This window comes from Ranitomeya variabilis, chromosome 3 (genome assembly GCF_051348905.1).
Source record: "Ranitomeya variabilis isolate aRanVar5 chromosome 3, aRanVar5.hap1, whole genome shotgun sequence".
NCBI lineage: Eukaryota > Metazoa > Chordata > Amphibia > Anura > Dendrobatidae > Ranitomeya > Ranitomeya variabilis.
The window spans coordinates 547,398,102-547,421,311 of record NC_135234.1 but is presented as its reverse complement, the minus strand read 5'-3'; the positions used below and the strand labels follow the sequence as shown (position 1 = coordinate 547,421,311).

At 42.0% G+C, this 23,210-nt stretch overlaps 1 protein-coding gene and 1 long non-coding RNA gene across 2 annotated transcripts in view; both read left to right on the top strand.

Moving 5' to 3' along the window:
* The window catches only part of HS6ST3 (heparan sulfate 6-O-sulfotransferase 3), a 1,159,628-nt gene that overhangs the window by 390,613 nt on the left and 745,805 nt on the right, over positions 1 to 23,210 (top strand). The window lies entirely within an intron of this gene.
* On the top strand, positions 3,032 to 13,136 carry LOC143816581 (uncharacterized). The gene is made up of 5 exons (XR_013223961.1): positions 3,032 to 4,153; positions 4,568 to 4,659; positions 6,724 to 7,686; positions 7,725 to 8,544; positions 11,650 to 13,136. It is a non-coding gene; the product is annotated as an uncharacterized LOC143816581 (long non-coding RNA).

Genomic DNA, 23,210 nt, shown 5'->3' with positions numbered 1-23,210 from the left:
ATTTGGCAAAACTTGAAAGCAAGTGGATCTATAGACTTGGTAGCATAGCCCCCATAGGCCTCAATGAAAATTTTGGTTTTTCAGCATTTTTAGAATAATCCGAAGTAGGGGCGTCTTAGTGTTTTTAGGGGTTTTGGGATGTTTTCTTTGGATTTTAACTGATTTTAATAGTCTGTATTTTATCTTCATATTATAGATTCGTATTGTTATGATGTGCATGTGGATTTTGTATGATTATCCTTCCTCTACTTGGGATTCATACAGGACAGATATGGCATCGTCAAGAGAATAATAATTGAAGACACAGAAAGAATAAAGATTGTAATTTTGATGGCACATTTTATTATGTATTATTTTGTATTTATTTTATATTAGTCATTATTACCTTTGTATGTACTTATATTTTATTATAGATTTTGATTGGTAATTTAATAAATATCACATTAGCACTTTAATTGTCACTTTGGTCACTTTATGATAATGCATTATAATAATTGATTGGTAGTATATTCATTGTAGTAGTTATTAAAATTATATCTAATGATTTATAAAGAATTTATATTTAAAATAGTATGATTCACATTTGTAAGTTTTATACCGGATCATAAGATCTGGTATGGAATTTTCCATCACTTTGACACTTTATACTTCACTAGTCTAATTAATGTTAATTTTTAATGTTTATATTATGTATTTTTAGGGGTTTTTTAATTAAATATTGATAGTTTTGCATAGAGTATATTGTAGATGTAGTATTATAATGTGTTTAATTACATTGAGATAATATTTAATTGGAGTAATTGTTATAGGGCAATATATATAATTATTGTAGATGTGTCATTTATCCTCCACCGCCAAATGTATGTCTGCCTGATTCCAGAATGCGCGCTGCTGTTTCTGTCTGATCGCGCACCGACTCCACTGTTTCCGGCATACAGGACTCGGCTGACACGCATAGCGCTCATCAGTGAGTGCATGCCTGTTTGCGGTCCACGGTCCGGAACCTGTGAAGTCATTTCCGGTGGACGGCATCGGCGCTCACTTCATGTCCGGAACCATGCAGCTGATCAGCGTTTCTATTATATGCAATTTTTGATTGGTGGAGGTATCATTTAAATGTCCGGCGTCCCTTTACCCCGACACGCCCCCTGAGGAAGTGTGACGAAACGCGCGTCGGGGTTTAGGAGCGGTGACACGGACATCATACTTTATGTGAGTACCACCCTTGTTTGCCTTTATAATTTCATTCGCAGTGTGTGTCGGCAATGTGCTAATGAGGTAGTGAGTGTTTTATGCACATGCTGGATGGCAGTGAAATAATTTTTAAAGCTCCCCTCTTTTCAGATACACCTTGTGATTAATAGGCAAATACGCCATGGGCATATTAGTGATAGTTTTGCCATCTAGTGAGGGACAAATTGTTCTGGTAGAGGCAGAGGGTGTATATATTTAAAATAAATTTGGTTGCTCGCATATAGTTTTTTAAGTTGATGTTATGTGCATGTATCCGCTCCATGTACATTGGAGGCTTGTTACTGATTAAAAAATTATTATTATATGTCATAATTATTAATAAACATCACAGTATTTAAATTATTGGAAGTTGTGGTTTGAGTCTTGTTGCGGTGTTTACATGGCAAATTCAGACTTAGTTTAATGTTCATTGTCTAGGTTACAGGCCACCTCTGCAGTCTTTCAGTGGTGGCCAGTTTCCTAGGCAGGGTGCACACACTTATAAGCTTTTTTTTTACAACAAAGCTCGCAAGTGTTGCTTTCAAGCTGGATGAATGAAAACATTTGGTCAGTTTCAGTGTCCCTGCACTCCTCCAGTGCTGAAGAGGTGCAATCTTGCTGCTGGTCCATAATACCTTTCATCAGGAGGACACTGTACTGACAACACTGACTCCTGTACTGACACCACTGACTCATGTACTGACAGCACTGGCTTCTGTACTGACAGCACTGGCTTCTGTACTGACAACACTGACTCCTGTACTGACAGCACTGGTTTCTGTACTGACAGCACTGGCTTCTGTACTGACAGCACTGGCTTCTGTACTGACAGCACTGGTTTCTGTACTGACAGCAATGGCTTCTGTACTGACAGTACTGGTTTCTGTACTGACAGCACTGGTTTCTGTAATGACAGCACTGGCTCCCGTACAGACAGCTCTGGTTCCTTTACTGACAGCACTGGCTTCTGTACTGACAACACTGGTTTCTGTACTGACAGCACTGGCTCCTGTACTGATAGCACTGGTTTCTGTAATGACAGCATTGGCTCCTGTACTGACAGCACTGACTCCTGTACTGACAACACTGGTTTCTGTACTGACTGCACTGGTTTCTGTACTGACAGCACTGGCTCCTGTAATGACAGCACCGGTTCATGTATTGACATCACTGGCTCCTGAACTGACAGCTCTGGCTTCTGTACTGACAACACTGGTTTCTATACTGACAGCACAGCCTCCTGTATTGACAGCACTGGCTCCTGTACTGACAGCACTGGCTGCTGTGCTGACAGCTCTGGCTCTTGTACTGACAACACTGACTTCTGTACTGACAGCACTGGTTTCTGTACTGACAGTACTGGCTCCTGTACTGACAACACTGGCTTCTGTAATGACAGCACTGGCTCCTGTTCTGAGAGTATTGGCTCCTGTACTGACAGCACTGGCTTCTGTAATGACAGCACTGACTCCTTTACTGACAGCACTGGTTTCTGTACTGACAGCACTGGTTTCTGTAATGAGAGCACTGGCTTCGGTAAAGACAGCACTGGCTTCTGTAATGACAAAACTGGCTCCTGTACTGACAGCACTGGCTCATGTACTGACAGCACTGACTTCTGTACTGATAGCATTGGTTTCTGTACTGACAGCACTGGTTTCTGTACTGACAGAACTGGTTTCTGTACTGACAACACTGGTTTCTGTACTGACAGCACTGGCTTCTGTGCTGACAGCACTGGTTTCTGTACAGACAGCACTGGCAACTGTACTGACACCATTGGTTTCTGTACTGACAGCACTGGCTTCTGTGCTGACAGCACTGGTTTCTGTACTGACATCACTGGCTTCTGTACTGACAGCACTGGTTTCTGTACTGACAGCACTGGTTTTTGTACTGACAGCACTGTGTTCTGTACTGACAGCTCTGGCTTCTGTACTGACAGCACTGGCTTCTGTACTGACAACACTGTCTTCTGTACTGACAGCTCTGGCTTCTGTACTGACAGCACTGGTTTCTGTACTGACAGCTCTGGCTTCTGTACTGACAGCACTGTGTTCAGTACTGACAGCTCTGGCTTCTGTACTGACAGCACTGGCTTCTGTACTGGCAGCACTGGTTTCTGTACTGACAGCACTGGCTTCTGTACTGACAGCACTGTGTTCTGTGCTGACAGCACTGGTTTCTGTAATGATATCACTGGCTTCTGTACTGACAACACAGGTTTCTGTACTGACAGTACTGTGTTCTGTACTGACAGCTCTGGCTTCTGTACTGACAGCACTGGTTTCTGTACTGACAGCGCTGGCTTCTGTACTGACAACACTGGTTTCTGTACTGACAGCACTGGCTTCTGTACTGACAGCTCTGGCTCCTGTACTGACAGCACTGGTTTCTGTACTGACAGCACTGGTTTCTGTACTGACAGCACTGTTTTCTGTACTGACAGCTCTGACTCCTGTACTGGTAGCTCTGGCTCTTGTTCCAGATACAGAAACATAGCAGATAGCAAGGTCATTGCTGCTATTTAGGAGCAAAATTTTCAGTGATATTAGTTTAGAAAATGCAAGGATAAAAAAACACAACATATTTCAGCTGGGTACCTGATAAGCACCTGATGAAGGCTGACCCAGCCAAAACACGTGTTTTTTTAATCTTTGCATTGTAATAAGCTGTATTAAAGAATCCTGGAAGCACAGACTGGAAGCCCCAATTTCTTGTATTTTTTCTACAAATTGTTTTGTTTTTTTGGAACTTTTTGAGGGACCCTCTATGCTTTAACAAGGTGGCAGCAGACGGCTAACAAAGATTTATACAGAATACACATTATCCCAGAGTTGTGCTTGTATGCACAACATTACAAGGTGAGCAAAATCTTTCATTTGCTACCAATCATTATATAATCTAATACTCCACTACGGCTACTTTCACACTAGCGTCATGCACTGCACGTCGCTATGCGTCGTTTTGTAGAAAAAACGCATCCTGCAAAAGTGCTTGCAGGATGCGTTTTTTCTCCATTGACTTGCATTAGCGACACAGAGCGACACATTGCCACACGTGGCAACCGTCGTGCAATGGTTGCGTTGTGTTGCGTCGGACGGTCGCCACCAAAAAACGTTGCTTGTAACGTTTTTTGGTGCATCGTGCCCGTCTTTTCCGACCGCGCATGCACGGCCGGAACTCCCCCCCTCCTCCCCGCACCTCACAATGGGACAGCGGATGCGTTGAAAAACAGCATCCGCTGCCCCCGTTGTGCAGCGCATTCACTCCTAGCGTCGGCACGACGCAATTTGTCGTGCGTCGTACAACGCTAGTGTGAAAGTAGCCTAAGATAGTGCTCCCTTGTCTCCATTGTAATCTAGGTTCCACCCTGTAGCAAGGAAGATTCTTGGCAGATTCTATCATCTATATATAAGAGGCATCGTGATTACTCGCTAATCCCACCACCTGCACAGTAGCTCCACCCCCCACCACATTACCACACACAATCCGCACCACATCACCACACATAATCCCGCCCCCCACCACATTACCACACATAATCCCACCCCCACCACATCACCACACATAATCCCGCCTGCCCACCACATCACCACAGATAATCCCGCCCCCCCACCACATCACCACACATAATCCCACCCTCCACCACATTACCACACATAATCCCGCCCCCCACCTTATTACCACACATAATCTTGCCTCCCCACCACATTACCTCACATAATCCTGCCCCCATCACATTACCACACATAATCCCGCCCCAACACATTACCACACATAATCCCGCCCTCCACCACATTACCACACATAATCCCGCCTCCCCACCATATTACCACACATAATCCCGCCTCCCCACCACATTACCTCACATAATCCTGCCCCCATCACATTACTACACATAATCCCGCCCCCCACCACATTGCCACACATAATCCCACCCCCACCACAATAACCACACTACCACACATAATCCTGCCCCCCACCACATTACCACACATAATCCTGCCCCCCACCACATTACCACACATAATCCCACCCCCACCACATTACCACACATAATCCCGCCTCCCCACCACATTACCTCACATAATCCCGCCCCATCACATTACCACACATAATCCCGCCCTCTACCACATTACCACACATAATTCCGCCCCCCACCATATTACCACACATAATCCCGCCTCCCCACCACATTACCTCACATAATCCTGCCCCCATCACATTACCACACATAATCCTGCCCCCCACCACATTGCCACACATAATCCCGCCCCCCACCACATTACCACACTACCACACATAATCCTGCCCCCCACCACATTACCACACATAATCCTGCCCCCCACCACATTACCACACATAATTCCGCCCCCCCACCTCATTACCACACACAATCCCACCCCCACCACATTACCACACACAATCCTGCCCCCCCACATTACCACACAAGGTTCCGTCCCCATACATTACCACACAAGGCTCCGTCCCCACACATTACCACACGAGGCTCTGTCCCCACACATTACCACACGAGGCTCTGTCCCCCCACATTACCACACGAGGCTCCGTACCCACACATTACCACATGAGGCTCTGTCCTCACACATTGCCACACGAGGCTCTGTCACCACACATTACCATACGAGGCTCCATCCTCACACATTACCACATGAGGCTCCGTCCCCACACATTACCACATGAGGCTCTGTCCCCACACATTACCATACGAGGCTCCATCCCTCCACATTACCACATGAGGCTCTGTCCCCACACATTACCACACGAGGCTCCATCCTCACACATTACCACATAAGGCTGCATCCCCACACATTACCACACGATGCTCCATCCCCACACATTACCATACAAGGCTCTGTCCCCACACTACCACATGAGGCTCTGTCCCCACACATTACCATACGAGGCTCCATCCCTCCACATTACCACACGAGGCTCTGTCCCCACACATTACCACAGGAGGCTCCATCCTCACACATTACCACATAAGGCTGCATCCCCACACATTACCACACGAGGCTCCATCCCCACACATTACCATACAAGGCTCTGTCCCCACACATTACCACACGAGGCTCTGTCCCCACACGAATCCAGTTTGCTTTTGATTTTACACTGTGAATAAAATGTATTAGTATTATTCTGATTTTTAATTATTATTATTGTTATTAACTTCATTTTAAGTTAATTTACCACCTGCGTAAGCGCTATTGAATGTTGTCATTATTTACTTTAGTTTAATCACTAGCAGCGTTAATTAGATAGCAATGAGCATGCCGAGCGTTAGCTGGCTGGAAACAGCTAGTATCTTATAATAGCTAAATAATATAGAACCTGTTTCGGTTAGTCAAGCATTTTTTCCTAAACTACCCCCCCAGTGTTTAAACTGTGTATTAGTTGCTTGTGTTTGATAAATTTGGACTAAAATTAAGTAAATTCGAAAGAAAAGTTGAAAAATGGAGGCAGAGGGAAAAGTGCAGATGACCATGTTTTCTGTCTGAGTGTGATCCAAAAAAGCATCAGATTGCACTCAGACCAATGTTTGTCTATGGAGCCGTGCAAAATGTTAGATTTTTTCTTGGAACGGTCTGGTTTAATGGTGCATGTGGTGAAGTTTCGGTTCACAACGTGAAGCTTTCTCAAGCCAGACTTAGACTGCTCATTTTTTGTTTCCACTATTCAGTTTAGGCTCTTGTCTGGAAAGCTTTACACTCCTATTTGCTCCTTTTTTTATACATAACTGGTTCAGCTGTTTCCTAAATATATATATACTAGCTGTACTATCCGGCTTCGCCCGGGTTAATAACTGCTGTTAGTAAAATAGAATGTGTTAGCAAAAATTTATTCTGCACACAAAAACCACAAAACAAATAGATTGAAATGTAATTATTAAAAGGCAAAAACTAAGCTAATAGAAGCATTTCACAACATATATTTCAACACCAGACATATTCCACACAGATTTAACTAAATTGACCAAGTAATGTGAAGTAATTTTCTACTACTTATTCGAGAGCCTTTTGCTAAATGACATTCTTAGTTTTTCCTTCAGGTGCCACCAACACACCCTAACTGACATGCTATTACCTCACACAAGCTTTGCTATACTGAGAATGTCCTTTTTTGCCTATATTAACCAATCAGAGCTCAGATTAATTAACTGTAGCAAAATAGAAGCTGAGCTGTGATTTGTTGCTATTAGCAGCCTGATAAATCCCCAGCCAACAGGAAGCCCTTCCCCCGGCAGTATATATTAGCTCACACATACACATAATAGACAGGTCATGTGACTGACAGCTGCCGTATTTCCTATATGGTACATTTGTTGCTCTTGTAGTTTGTCTGCTTATTTTTGAAGGATAATACCAGACTTGTGTGGTGTGTGTTTTAGGGCGAGTTTAATGTGTCCAGTTGTGTGTGTTGAGTTGCGTGTGGCGACATGCATGCAGCGACTTTTGTGAGATGAGTTTTGTGTGGCGACATGCATGTAGCAACTTTTTGTGTGTCCGGTTGCATGTGATAGGTTAGTGTAGCAAGTTGTGTGCAGCAAGTTTTGCGCATGGCGAGTTTTGCACGTGGCGAGTTTTATGTGTGGTGCGTTTTGAGTATGTGCAAGTTTTGTGTTAGGCAAATTTTGCATGTGTTGCAACTTTTGTGCATGTGGCAATTTTTCCACGTGTGCAAGTTTTACGTGTAGTGAGTTTTTTATGAGGTGAGTTTTGCACATGTGGCGAGTTTTGCGTTAGCCTAGTTTTGCATGTGGTGAATTCTGCACGTGGTGAGTTTTGAGTGGCAACATTTGTGTTTCGACTTTTATGTGGCGAGGTTGGTGTATGTGTGGTGAAATGTGTGCTGAGGGTGGTATATGTGTTCAAGCATGTGGTAGTGTGTGGCGCATTTTGTGTGTGTGTTCATATCCCCGTGTGTGGTGAGTATCCCATGTTGGGGCCCCACCTTAGCAACTGTACGGTATATACTCTTTGGCGCCATTGCTCTCACTCTTTAACTCCCCCTTGTTCACATCTGGCAGCTGTCAATTTGCCTCCAACACTTTTCCTTTCACTTTTTCCCCATTATGTAGATAGGGGCAAAATTGTTTGGTGAATTGGAACGCGCGGGGTTAAAATTTCACCTCACAACATAGCCTATGGCGCTTTCGGGTCCAGACGTGTGACTGTGCAACATTTTGTGGCTGTAGCTGCGACAGTGCAGATGCCAATCCCAGACATACACACATACATACATACATACATGTACACACATTCAGCTTTATATATTAGACTAGCTGTACTACCCGGCTTCGCCCGGGTTAATGACTGCTGTTAGCAAAATAGAATGTGTTAACAAAAATTTATTCTGCACACAAAAACCACAAAACAAATAGATAGAAATGTAATTATTAAAAGGCAAAAACTAAGCAAATAGAAGCATTTCACAACATATATTAGCTTTGTTATACTGAGAATGTCTTTGTTGCCTATATTAACCAATCAGAGCTCAGGTTAATTAACTGTAGCAAAATAGAAGCTGAGCTGTGATTGGTTGCTATTGGCAGCCTGATAAATCCCCAGCCAACAGGAAGCCCTCCCCCCTGGCAGTATATATTAGCTCACACATACACATAATAGACAGGTCATGTGACTGACAGCTGCCGTATTTCCTATATGGTACATTTGTTGCTCTTGTAGTTTGCTTATTAATCAGATTTTTATTTTTGAAGGACAATACCAGACTTGTGTGTGTTTTAGGGCGAGTTTTATGTGTCAAGTTGTGTGTGTTGAGTTGCGTGTGGCGACATGCATGTAGCGACTTTTGTGAGATGAGTTTTGTGTGGCGACATGCGTGTAGCAACATTTTGTGTGTTGAGTTGCATGTGACAGGTTAGTGTAGCAAGTTGTGTGCAGCAAGATTTGTGCATGGCGAGTTTTGCGCGTGGCGAGTTTTATGTGTGGTGCATTTTGAGTATGTGCAAGTTTTGTGTGAGGCAACTTTTGCATGTGGTGCAACTTTTGTACATGTGGCAATTTTTCTGTGTGTGCAAGTTTTGCATGAGGTGAGTTTTCCATGAGGTGAGTTTTGCACGTGTGGCGAGTTTTGCGTGAGCCTAGTTTTGCATATGGCGAGTTTTGCATGTAGCGAGTTTTGAGTGGTGACTTTTGTGTTTCGACTTTTATGTGGCGAGGTTGGTGTGTGTGTGTGGTGAAATGTGTGCTGAGGGTGGTATATGTGTTCAAGCACGTGGTAGTGTGTGGCGCATTTTGTGTTTGTGTTCATATCCCCGTGTGTGGTGAGTATCCCATGTCGGGGCCCCACCTTAGCAACTGTACGGTATATACTCTTTGTCGCCATCGCTCTCATTCTTTAAGTCCTCATTGTTCACATCTGGCAGCTGTCAATTTTCCTCCAACACTTTTCCCTTCACTTTTTCCCCATTATGTAGATAGGAGCAAAATTGTTTGGTGAATTGGAACGCGCGGGGTTAAAATTTCACCTCACAACATAGCCTATGACGCTCTCGGGGTCCAGACGTGTGACTGTGCAAAATTTTGTGGCTGTAGCTGCGACGGTACAGATGCCAATCCCGGACATACACACATACATACATACACACATTCAGCTTTATATATTAGATATACCTGTATGTAATCTCCTGTATATAGTATATACCTGTGTGTCATCTCACCTATATATAGTATATATCTGTGTGTCATCTCCTGTATATAGTATATACCTGTATGTCATCTCCTCCTATACATAGCATATACCTGTGTCATCTCCTCCTGTATATACTATATACCTGTAGGTAATCTGCTCCTGTATATAGTATATACCTGTGTGTCATCTCCTCCTGTATATAGTATATACCTGTATGTCATCTCCTCCTGTATGTAGTATGTACCTGTATGTCATCTCCTCCTCTATATAGTATATACCTGTGTGTCATCTCTCCTGTATATAGTATATATCTGTGTGTCATCTCCTCCTGTATATAGTATATACCTGTGTGTCATCTCCCCTGTAAATAGTATATACCTGTGTGTCATCTCCTGTATATAGTATATAGCTGTATGCCATCTCCTCCTGTATTAGCCCTCGTTCACACGTTATTTGGTCAGTATTTTTACCTCAGTATTTGTAAGCTAAAATGGCAGCCTGATAAATCCCCAGCCAACAGTAAGCCCACCCCCTGGCAGTATATATTAGCTCACACATACACATAATAGACTGGTCATGTGACTGACAGCTGCCGGATTCCTATATGGTACATTTGTTGCTCTTGTAGTTTGTCTGCTTATTAATCAGATTTTTATTTTTGAAGGATACCAGACTTGTGTGTGTTTTAGGGCGAGTTTCGTGTGTCAAGTTGTGTGTGTTGAGTTGCGTGTGGCGACATGCATGTAGGGACTTTTGTGAGATGAGTTTTGTGTGGCGACATGCGTGTAGCAACTTTTTGTGTGTCGAGTTGCATGTGACAGGTTAGTGTAGCAAGTTGTGTGCAGCAAGTTTTGCGCATGGCGAGTTTTGCGCGTGGCGAGTTTTATGTGTGGTGCCTTTTGAGTATGTGCAAGTTTTGTGTGAGGCAACTTTTGCATGTGTTGCAACTTTTGTGCATGTGGCAATTTTTCTGCGTGTGGCAATTTTTCTGCGTGTGCAAGTTTTGCGTGTGGCGAGTTTTGCACGTGTGGCGAGTTTTGCATGTGGAGAGTTTTGCGCGTGGCGAGTTTTGAGCGGCGACTTTTGTGTTTCTACTTTTATGTGGCGAGGTTGGTGTATGTGTGGTGAAATGTGCACTGAGGGTGGTATATGTGTTCGAGCACGTGGTAGTGTGTGGCGCATTTTGTGTGTGTGTTCATATCCCCGTGGTGGTGTGATTATCCCATGTTGGGGCCCCACCTTAGCAACTGTACAGTATATACTCTTTGGTGCCATCGCTGTCATTCTTTAAGTCCCCCTTGTTCACATCTGGCAGCTGTTAATTTGCCTCCAACACTTTTCCTTTCATTTTTTCCCCATTATGTAGATAGGGGCAAAATTGTTTGGTGACTTGGAAAGCGCGGGGTTAAAATTTCACCTCACAATATAGCTTTGACGCTCTCAGGGTCCAGACGTGTGACTGTGCAAAATTTTGTGCCTGTAGCTGCGACGCCTCCAACACTTTTCCTTTCACTTTTTCCCCATTATGTAGATAGGGGCAAAATTGTTTGGTGAATTGGAAAGCGCGGGGTTAAAATTTCACCTCACAACATAGCCTATGACGCTCTCGGGGTCCAGACGTGTGACTGTGCAAAATTTTGTGGCTGTAGCTGCTACGGTTCAGATGCCAATCCCGGACATACATACATACATACATACATACATACACACACACACACATTCAGCTTTATATATTAGATATATACACACACAGACACAGATATAACACAGAGAGTATTATCTAACCTTTTAGTCCATATTGAAGAATAATATCTTGTTGCAGACATCTGTAACTTGACACATTATAATGTTATAAGTAATTGAAAATCTCAAGTTAGGTGTCAACAAGTAGCTAGATTCTAGCTCTGAATTAGAAAATTGTACGCCATTATTTCTTTATTAGATTCTGTGGTATTATAAAATATAAATATAAGTAGACATACATTATTTGTGACACTCCAGTATAAGATCGTAAAACGTTAGTTCTATGTCATATTATTTAAATTGATACTTCATAATGCTGGCAGCTTCGCCTACATGTCAGATAGGGGGCAGTCAGCATGGTAAGTCCATAATGATTTTAACAAGCTGTGTTTGTAGTGAGTTGGTAACATTGTTAACACTGAGGAAAAAGATAATTAAAGAATCAGTTATCAAAATAATTAAACCCTTGCCCATCCTGCTAACAGGGAAACTGTAAGACAATGAGTAGCAGTAGGAGGTCACACATATATATATGTCAGAAATATGAAATATAGCAAGAAATTCTCCAAGCACTCCTAATTGGTAAAATATATGATTGAATGTGTGTTAGAAATGTTACAATGTACATTTCCATTCATCTTTTTGGTTAAAAAAAGGTATTGTAGTAATGTTCATTTATGTTTCCAAAAGAACAAAATTTTTTTGATTTCACACAGATATAATATACATAAAATGGAAAAGAACTCTAAAAGCACTGATCCTGCGTTATACTAAATTCTCATCTATAGTTGTTTCATTATATCAAATGATTACTGAGCTAAAAATCACCTAATATTGCCTAATTGTTCATAGTCTGGACAAAGCTTCTTCTGTAGTTTTGTATTATCTTTTTTCCAACATTTATATTTAAATCTTGGAACAAACAAGGTCCCAATTGCTGTCAGTGAAACTCTTTGATAGGTCACCAAATTTTGAGTTTGTGTACAAATGGTGCTATGTTTTGCTCTGCTCAGCTAAAATAGTCAGAACTGAGGCAGGACGGAACCGCAAAGAGGGCTTGAAACCACAGCTTGTCTAATTCTTAATAAGCTGTGGCTTACCTTACACCAGAAATCTTACTCCATTCCCTGACTGGAGTAAGATTTATAGTGAGGCACATGGAGGAGCATACCACTTACCAGACACACCAGATTCATTAAAAGGTGTGCGCTTCTTAATGAATCAAGAGAGTCTGACTTCAACATGCCCCCTCATCAAGATTACAGGTACTATGTACTTTGATTTAAAAAAAGAGCTTGGTGCAAGCACAAAACTCATAAAAATAAAAACAAAAAAAATCACTATTTTATTCTGGAACTGAATTTTCTCTACAGCAGCACAGTCTACTTTGAAATGTCAATCTCCGTTTTCTACTATATTTGAATTAATTGATGATAGACAAACACATACAGTAACTTGAGAGAGTGAAAGTAGTAATTAAGTTTACTTCCTGGAACCTGCCTATGGTGAGGGCCTGAAGACTGTGATTTTAAAGGAATTATAACAGGTTGGGATCTGAGAGTAAGGAGAGAGGTGAGTAGCTAACTGTATAGAAATCAATGGACTTGGAGAGAAGTGGATGGGATATCATGTGTCAACTCATCAGTCTGAAATGTAGCTGCAGCTGCTGTGCATACTTTATCAAACTTTGGTGGATAGTATCCTTGGCAACAGCTGTACATTATGTAGGATAAAAGCTGTATCCTTGGCAACAGCTGTACATTATGTAGGATAAAAGCTATCACAAAAGGAAAATGATTTTTATAATCTGGAGGCCTGGACAGAGAAATGACAATTGAAGTTTTATGCAGATAAATGTAATCATACACATGCATGGTCATAAGGAAATAAAATGTACAATCATGTGCTAAATAGTAAAATACCAGTTAACACTGTCACTGGAAAAGACTTGGATGTATGCTTGGACTGCAAATGTAACTTGCGTGACCAGTGCCAGGCATCTGCTGCCAAGGAAAATAAGATCATGAGATGCATTAAGAGACAAAAGTGCCCATTACAAGAATATAGTTTTACCTATTTACAAGTCACTAGTGCGGTAACACTTAGAATAGGATGCACAATTTTGGGCTCCAGTGTATGAGAAGGACATAGCTGAAATAGAGCAGGTGCAGAAAATTGCGACGAGGGTAATTAATCCCTTTACCCCCAAGGGTGGTTTGCATGTTAATGACCGGGACAATTTTTACAATTCTGAGCACTGTCCCTCTATGAGGTAATAACGCTTCCATAGATCTCAGTGATTCTGACATTGTTTTCTCGAGACATATTGTACTCCATGATAGTGGTAAAATTTCTTTGATATGACTTGCGTCTATTTGTGAAAAAAACAGACATTTGGCGAAAATTAAGAAAATTTCACAATTTTCCAACTTTGAATTTTCATACCCTTAAATCACAGAGATATGTCACACAAAATACTTAAAATTGAAATAAATACTTTTTTTATTGTATTATTTTTACCTAACTAAGGGGGTGATAAAAGGAGGTTTGATTTACTATTTATAGCAGGTTTTGTTTTGTGCAGAACGAATTCATGTTTTAATTGGTACCATTTTCGGAAACATGATAGTTTTTGATCGCTTTTTATTCCCATTTTTGAGAGATAGTATGAGCGAAAATTAGCCATTCATGAATTTCTTTTTGGGGGGCGTTTACACCATTTCACGTGGGGTAAAATTGATAAGGCAGTTTTATTCTTCGGGTTAGTACAATAACAGCAATACTTAATTTATATTTTTTTATGTTTTGGCAATTTATATAATAAAAACTATTTTATAGAAAAAAAATTGTTTTTGCATCGCTTTATTCTGAGAGCTGTAACTTTTTTATTTTTCCGCACATGACGTACTATCCTGTCCATGATAATCAAAGCGTAAACAAACTTTATTATTGAAATTTACAGACACTGGTGAAGTGAAATACAAAACCATGTATACATGTGCTGTGCAAAAGAAGCGCGTCGCACTGAGCATCTAGTAATGGACATACAATAATCCATAGCCTCTCTAGTGTGTCACAGTTTAAACATATTAACCCCTTTATGACCCCAGCTTTTTTCGGCTTTGCATTTTAGTTTTTCGCTCCCCTCCTTCCCAGAGCCAAAACTTTTTTATTTTTCCATCAATATGGCCATGTGAGGGCTTATTTTTTGTGGGACAAGTTGTACTTTTGAACAACATCATTGGTTTTAGCATGTTGTGTACTAGAAAACGGGGAAAAAAATTCCAAGTATGGTGAAATTGCAAAAAAGTGCAATCCCACACTTGTTTTTTATTTGGCTTTTTTGCTAGGTTCACTGACCTGCCATTATGATTCTCCAGGTCATTATGAGTTCAAAGACACCAAATATATCTAGGTTATTTTTTATCTAAGTGGTGAAAAAAAATTCCAAACTTTGCAAAAAAAAAAGAAATTGCGCAATTTTCTGGTACCCGTAGCGTCTCCATTTTTCGTGATCTGGGGTTGGGTGAGGGCCTATTTTTTGCGCTTTGAGCTGACATTTTTAATGATACCACATTTGATCAGATATGTTCTTTTGATCACCCGTTATTGCTTTTTAATGCAATGTCGCAGCGACCAAAAAAACGTAATTCTGGCGTTTTGAATTTTTTTCTCGCTACGCCGTTTAGCGATCAGGTTAATTCTTTTTTTATTGATAGATCGGGCGATTCTGAAATACCAAATATGTGTATGTTTGATTTTTTTATTGGTTTATTTTGAATGGGGCTAAAGGAGGGTGATTTAAACTTTTATATTTTTTTATTTTTTTTCATATTTTTGTAAAACTTTTTTTACTTTTGCCATGCTTTAATAGCCTCCATGGGAGGCTAGAAGCTGGCATAGCCTGATCAGCTCATCTACATAGATTGCTCCTATGTAGCTGAATCCCTGCATTGCTATGAGTGGCGACCACAGGGTGGTGCTCACAGCAATCCAGCATCAACAACCATAGAGGTCTTCAATACACCTCTGATTGTCATACCAATGCATTGCTGACCCCCGGTCACGTGACTGGGGTCAGCGATGCATGCATTTTCGGCCCGATGGCTGGAAGCGCTAGTTAAATGCTGCTGTCAGCGTTTGACAGCAGCATTTAACTAGTTAATAGCAGCTGGAGGATCACTCTTCCTCCCGCCGCTATTGTGGGCACATGTCAGCTGTGCAAAACAGATGATATGTCCCTGCTTTGATACATATAGAGAAATAAAGGCATAAAGCCAATGGTAATCACCTGTAGATAGATGCAGTCTAAATGTCCAGGGTGTGCGCCTCCACCCCAACGCACGTTTCTGAGAAGCACCTTTGTCAGGGTGCATGCAGATTTGATAACATTGTGTGTTTAAAAAGGCTGTGACCAAGAAATGCACTGCGTACATGAACCGGAAACTGTCATGCGTTACGATGACCACAGTGCCGCCAGACGGCATCCACAATGCTGAGCAGGAAGGCAGGAAGCCACAGGGGCCCCATGTCATCACAAACCACCTGACCCACAGTCTGGAAGCCGACAAGTGCAGCAGGGCAGGGAAACACATTGACAGCAAACACGGTATCACCCAAGCTATGATCAATATTGGCATTACATGGATTATGTCAAATATATAAGATATGTAATACTAACTGAATATATAGAGATAATATAATAGATATCAATCAAGGAAAAGTTCTATCCTTATATCGAGAAGTGACATATATGTATGAGGACATCCACATATGGGTATATGTTAATCAGTATTATGTAACATTACCATAAGTATAATACACACAAACTATGCAAAAAATGCTGTTACTGCATTCTAGAGGGACATTAACACATCCCTTGAGTACCATAGTGAAAACATTGTGGCTGTGCAGATATAATAGTATATTACAATAATTCAGGCCAATAATACTGTATATTGGCAATACTTATGGGCATAGAATTACGCCCATAGATTTAACCAAAGCCAATAATGAAACGCCATGGGAAATCAGGTAATGTGCCCAATAAAGGAATTCCTCAACTAGTTAACCCCTTCATGACCCAGCCTATTTTGGCCTTAATGACCTTGCCGTTTTTTGCAATTCTGACCAGTGTCCCTTTATGAGGTAATAACTCAGGAATGCTTCAACGGATCCTAGCGATTCTGAGATTGTTTTTTCATGACATATTGGGTTTCATGTTAGTGGTAAATTTAGGTCGATAATTTCTGAGTTTATTTGTGAAAAAAACGGAAATTTGGCGAAAATTTTGAAAATTTCGCAATTTTCACATTTTGAATTTTTATTCTGTTAAACCAGAGAGTTATGTGACACAAAATAGTTAATAGATAACGTTTCCCACATGTCTACTTTACATCAGCACAGTTTTGGAAACAATTTTTTTTTTTGCTAGGAAGTTATAAGGGTTAAAATTTGACCAGTGATTTCTAATTTTTACAACAAAATTTACCAAAAAATTTTTTTTAGGGACCACCTCACATTTGAAGTCATTTTGAGGGTTCTATATGGCTGAAAATACCAAAAAGTGACACTATTCTAAAAACTGCACCCCTCAAGGTGCTCAAAACCACATTCAAGAAGTTTATTAACCCTTCAGGTGTTTCACAGCAGCAGAAGCAACATGGAAGTAAAAAATGAACATTTAACTTTTTAGTCACAAAAATGATCTTTTAGCAACAATTTTTTTATTTTCCCAAGGGTAAAAGGAGAAACTGGACCACGGACGTTGTTGTCCAATTTGTCCTGAGTATGCTGATACCTCATATGTGGGGGTAAACCACTGTTTGTGCGCACGGCAGGGCTCGGAAGGGAAGGCACACCATTTGGCTTTTTGAATGGAAAATTAGCTCCAATCATTAGCGGACACCATGTCGCGTTTGGAGAGCCCCTGTATGCCTAAACATTGGAGCTCCCGCACAAGTGACCCCATTTTGGAAACTAGACCTCCCAAGGAACTAATCTAGATGTGTGGTGAGCACTTTGAACCCCCAAGTGCTTCACAGAAGTTTATAACGCAGAGCCATGAAAATAAAAAATAATTTTTCTTTTCTCAAAAATGATATTTTAGCCCACAATTTTTTATTTTCCCAAGGGTAACAGGAGAAATTGGACCCCAAAAGTTGTTGTCCAGTTTCTCCTAAGTACGCTGATACCCCATATGTGGGGGTAAACCACTGTTTTGGCACACGTCGGGGTTCGGAAGGGAAGTAGTGACGTTTTGAAATGCAGACTTTGATAGAATGCTCTGCGGGCGTCAGGTTGCTTTTGCAGAGCCCTTGATGTGCCTAAACAGTAGGAACTCCCCACAAGTGACTCCATTTTGGAAACTAGACCCCCAAGGAACTTATCTAGATGTGTGGTGAGCACTTTGAACCCCCAAGTGCTTCACAGAAGTTTATAACTCAGAGCCGTGAAAATAATAAATGTGTTTCCTTTCCTCAAAAATATTTTTTTAGCCCAGAATTTTTTATTTTTGCAAGAGTAACAGGAGAAATTGGACCCAAAAGTTGTTGTACAGTTTCTCCTGAGTACGCTGAGACCCCGTATATGGGGGTAAACCACTGTTTGGGCACATGCCGGGGCTCGGAAGGGAAGTAGTGACGTTTTGGAATGCAGACTTTGATGGAATGGTCTGTGGGCATCATGTTACGTTTGCAGAGCCCCTGATATGCCTAAACAGTAGAAACCCCAACAAGTGACCCCATTTTGGAAACTAGACCCCCCAAGAAACTTATCTAGATGTGTGGTGAGCACGTTCAACCCCCAAGTGCTTCACAGAAGTTTACAACGCAGAGCCGTGAAAATAAAAAATCATTTTTCTTTCCTCAAAAAAGATGTTTTAGCAAGCAATTTTTTATTTTCACAAGGGTAACAGGAGAAATTGGGCCCCAATATTTGTTGCCCAGTTTGTTGTGAGTGTGATGGTACCCCATATGTGGGGGTAAACCACTGTTTGGGCACACGTCAGGGCTCGGAAGGGAAGTAGTGACATTTGAAATGCAGACTTTGATGGAATGGTCTGCGGGCATCACGTTGCATTTGCAGAGCCCCTGATGTGCCTAAACAGTAGAAACACCCCACAAGTGACCCCATTTTGGAAACTAGACCCCCCAAGGAACTTATCTAGATGTGTGGTGACCACTTTCAACCCCCAAGTGCTTCACAGAAGTTTATAACGCAGAGCCATGAAAATAAAAAATAATTGTTCTTTCCTCAAAAATTATGTTTTAGCAAGTAATTTTTTATTTTTTCAAGGGTAACAGGAGAAATTGGACCCCAACAGTTGTTCTCCAGTTTGTCCTGAGTACGCTGGTACCCCAAATGTGGGGGTAAACCACTGTTTGGGCGCACGTCGGGGCTTGGAAGGGAGGGAGCACCATTTGACTTTTTGAACGCAAGATTGGCTGGAATCAATGGTGGCGCCATGTTGCGTTTGGAGACCCCTGATGTGCCTAAACAGTGGAAACCCCTCAATTCTAACTTCAACACTAACCCCAACACACCCCTAATCCTAATCCCAACTGTAGCCATAACCCTAATCACAACCCTAACCGCAACACACCCGTAACCCTAATTCCAACCCTAATCCTAACCTTAATCCCAACCCTAACCCTAATCCCAACCCTAACCACAACTGTAACCCCAACGCACCCCTAACCCTATCCGTAACCCTAACCACAAGCCTAATCTTAACCCTATTTCCAACCCTAGCCCTAATTCCAACCCTAACTCTAATTCCAACCCTAACCCTAAGGCTATGTGCCCACGTTGCGGATTCGTGTGAGATTTTTCCGCACGATTTTTAAAAATCTGCAGGTAAAAGGCACTGCGTTTTACCTGCGGATTTACAGCAGATTTCCAGTGTTTTTTTGTGCGGATTTCACCTGCGGATTCCTATTGAGGAACAGGTGTAAAACGCTGCGGAATCCGCACAAAGAATTGACATGCTGCGGAAAATACAATGCAGCGTTTCTGCACAGAATTTTCCGCACCATGGGCACAGCGGATTTGGTTTTCCATAGGTGTACATGGTACTGTAAACCTGATGGAAAACTGCTACGAATTCGCAGCGGCCAATCCGCTGCGGATCCGCGGCCAATCCGCTGCAGATCCACGGCCAATCCGCTGCGGATCCGCGGCCAATCCGCTGCGGATCCGCAGCCAAATCCACACTGTGTGCACATGCCATAACCCTAACCCTACCCCTAACCCTAACCCTACCCGTAACCCTAACCCTACCCCTAACCCTAACCCTACCCCTAGTTCTAACCCTAGTTCTAACCCTAACCCTAGTGGAAAAAGAAAAAAAAATATTTTCTTTATTTTATTATTGTCCCTACCTATGGGGGTGATAAAGGGGGGGGTTTATTATTTTTTTTATTTCGATCGCTGTGATAGAACCTACCACAGCGATCAAAATGTACTTTGTAATGAATCTGCTGGCCGGCAGATTCGGCGGGTGCACTGAGCATGCGCCCGCCATTTTGGAAGATGGCGGCGCCCATGGAGGAGGCGGACGGGCACCGGGAGCCTCGGTAAGTATAAGGGGGGGAGATCGGGGCACGGGGGGGCGTCGGAGCACGGGGGGTGACATAGGAGCAGGGGGGAGCGGGCAGGAGGACGGGGGAGCGGAGCACAGGATGGAGGGGACCGGACCCCATAACGGAGCACTGGGGGGGCGATCGGTGGGGTGTGGGGGGGTCACTTCAGGTTTTCCAGCCATGGCCGATGATATTGCAGCATCGGCCATGGCTGGATTGTAATATTTCACCAGTTTTTTAGGTGAAATATTACAAATCGCTCTGATTGGCAGTTTCACTTTCAACAGCCAATCAGAGCGATCGTAGCCATGGGGGGGGTGAAGCCACCCCCCCTGGGCTGAAGTACCACTCCCCCTCTCCCTGCAGAACGGGTGAAATCGGAGTTAACCCTTTCACCCGCTCTGCAGCGACGCGATCATTCCATGACGCCACATAGGCGTCATGGGTCGGATTGGCTCGGGTTTTCATGACGCCTACGTGGCGTCATGGGTCGGGAAGGGGTTAAAGTCTGGAAGACCGCTAAATTATGGTCAGTTACATCCATCCCAATTTTAACACATATAAATGGTAGCATCATTAGAAAACATAATATCAGAAAGGGGGAGCCTAAAAATCTATATATGTATAACTGTATACTCATATAGAGGTGTACAACATCTCTTCATATTCCAGGACAACAGAATTCTTCAAGCCTTCAAAAAAGTACAATTGAAGTAATTACTGAGATGTGATGGTAGTCCACATAATATAGAGACCATTAGTTGAAGAACCGACGTTCCTTGGTGGATCCCTTCTCTGTGAAAAGCAGTACCACTCAGGCCAAAGTGAAAATGTGCAGTGCATAAAACCTAAAACTATTAAAATTAAATAATAAAAATAAAACATAAAATCAACACAGCACCATATAGGACAATAGTTCATATAATCAGCAGAAAACAGTGATCTCAGGAATGGGGCATTGCTGATATTATCATTGAGTCCCACTGGATGGACATTGTCAAGGGTTCAAATCCACCTGGACTCTAACTGGGCAAGTCGTTTGAAGACTCCACCACCCCGAACACCGACCTCAAGCATATCTATACCCCTATACCGCACGTTTAGTTGGCGTGTTGTCATTCCAACATAAATTTTATTGCACGGGCACAATGCATAATAGATAACATTTCTGCTGGTACAAGTGATCCACTTTGTTATCACAAATTGACGGGATGCACTAGAGTTGGTAAATGTATCGCAGCGATCGATGTTAGGACAGGCAATGCAGTGGCCACACGGACCACATCCATGTCTCCCCGCCATTGAATCAAGGAATGTAGTTACATGTTCACTAGTATAGCGACTACGGACCAAAAGGTCCCATAGATTTTCAGATCATCTTGCTGTGATGCCAGCCCTCTCAGGCAAGAATCAGGAAATTATAGGGTCGGCCTTAAGGATATGTCAGGATTTGTACAAAATCCTTCTCATCAGTGGGAACTGAGAGTGAAAGTTAGTTACAAAACGGACAATATCTTGATCCTTATTGGTTCTAGTCTCATATAATAGGACGTGTCTTGATGTATATTTTGCCCTGTTGAAGGCTTTTTTGATCATACGGTTACAATAATCTCGTTCTACCAACCTTCTTTTTAAATCATCAGCCTGTCTTAAAAAATCATCCTCAGTGGAACATAGTCTCCAAAGCCGTAAAAACTGACCGGTGGGGATGGATTGAATCATGTGGCCAGGGTGTGAGGAGGAAGCATGCAATAATACATTTGGGGATGCAGGTTTACAGAAGATATCTGTTTGCAACTCCCCATTTGTGTCTCATTTTAATGTAACATCCAGGAACTCGATTGTGTCATTGTCACATTTATGTGTTATACATATGTTACGGTCTCTCTCTTTTTTATGTGCCGGTGTTATAAGCTATAGCGATCATAGGTCATTTGTCCTTTATACACACGGGTACCTGATTTTAATATTTGGATATTGTGTACCATGCAGATACATCTTATAAGCTGTTATTTTATCCCACCCATGGGCACACGGGCCCAGGGCACATGGATGGAATAGTACATCAGATGGTAGAAAGGGGTCAAGGAAATAGTTGGACTGCAAAACCAAATGCAAGTTATCAAACTTGGGGTTGTTCAGTTTGGAAAAACAAAAGAAAAAGATTAGTGGAGTTTTTATTACCATGAACAAGTATATGAATGGAATCCAAATACACTGAAACATGCTACATAAATGTCCAATTGGCCATATGTCTTTATAGATGACCAGAAAGAGGTCTTTATGGACACTCCAGATACTATTGGTCCTACAAAAATCATGGAGTAAATGTCCACAAAAATTCTTATTATTAATATCAAGAAAGTTTATTCAATCATAAGGCATAATACATATAACAAAAACGTAAAAAAGTCAAAACATAGAAAAAGGCTCAGGTGTAAAAAACATCAATACATCATATGTGTATCAGGGTAGGGAAGATCTGGGCAAGTAGATGACCATAACACCGTGATTAATGGTTACCTAAAGTTCCTAGTGCATACACAGTGCAACACTAGTGCCCTGTAATATAGGCATGTAAACACACCCTATCCATGGGTAAGGACTTCACAGGAGCCAGTACCAAGATTGAGCAGCACATTGAGCTTAATAGCTCCTGTAGAAATAGACATACAACTCAAAGTATAACAAGAACTGGATACAAAGTTAAAGTGATCATAATAAGTCCAGCTTACCCATACTAGTGCTTGTGTGATGCGATGTCCTGTGCAACCTCAACGCGCGTTTTGTGTGGGCTTCCTCCGGGGGCTGTGATATAAGTATATATCGTCCTAATAATCTTTTTAGGCCCACAATGATGACAAGGGGTCATCCTCTACGTTTAGAGGAAAGAAGGTTTCTTCATCATTGCAGACAGGGATTCTTTACTGTATAAGGAGGGCCTGGATGCCTTTTGTAAAAATATAATATTAC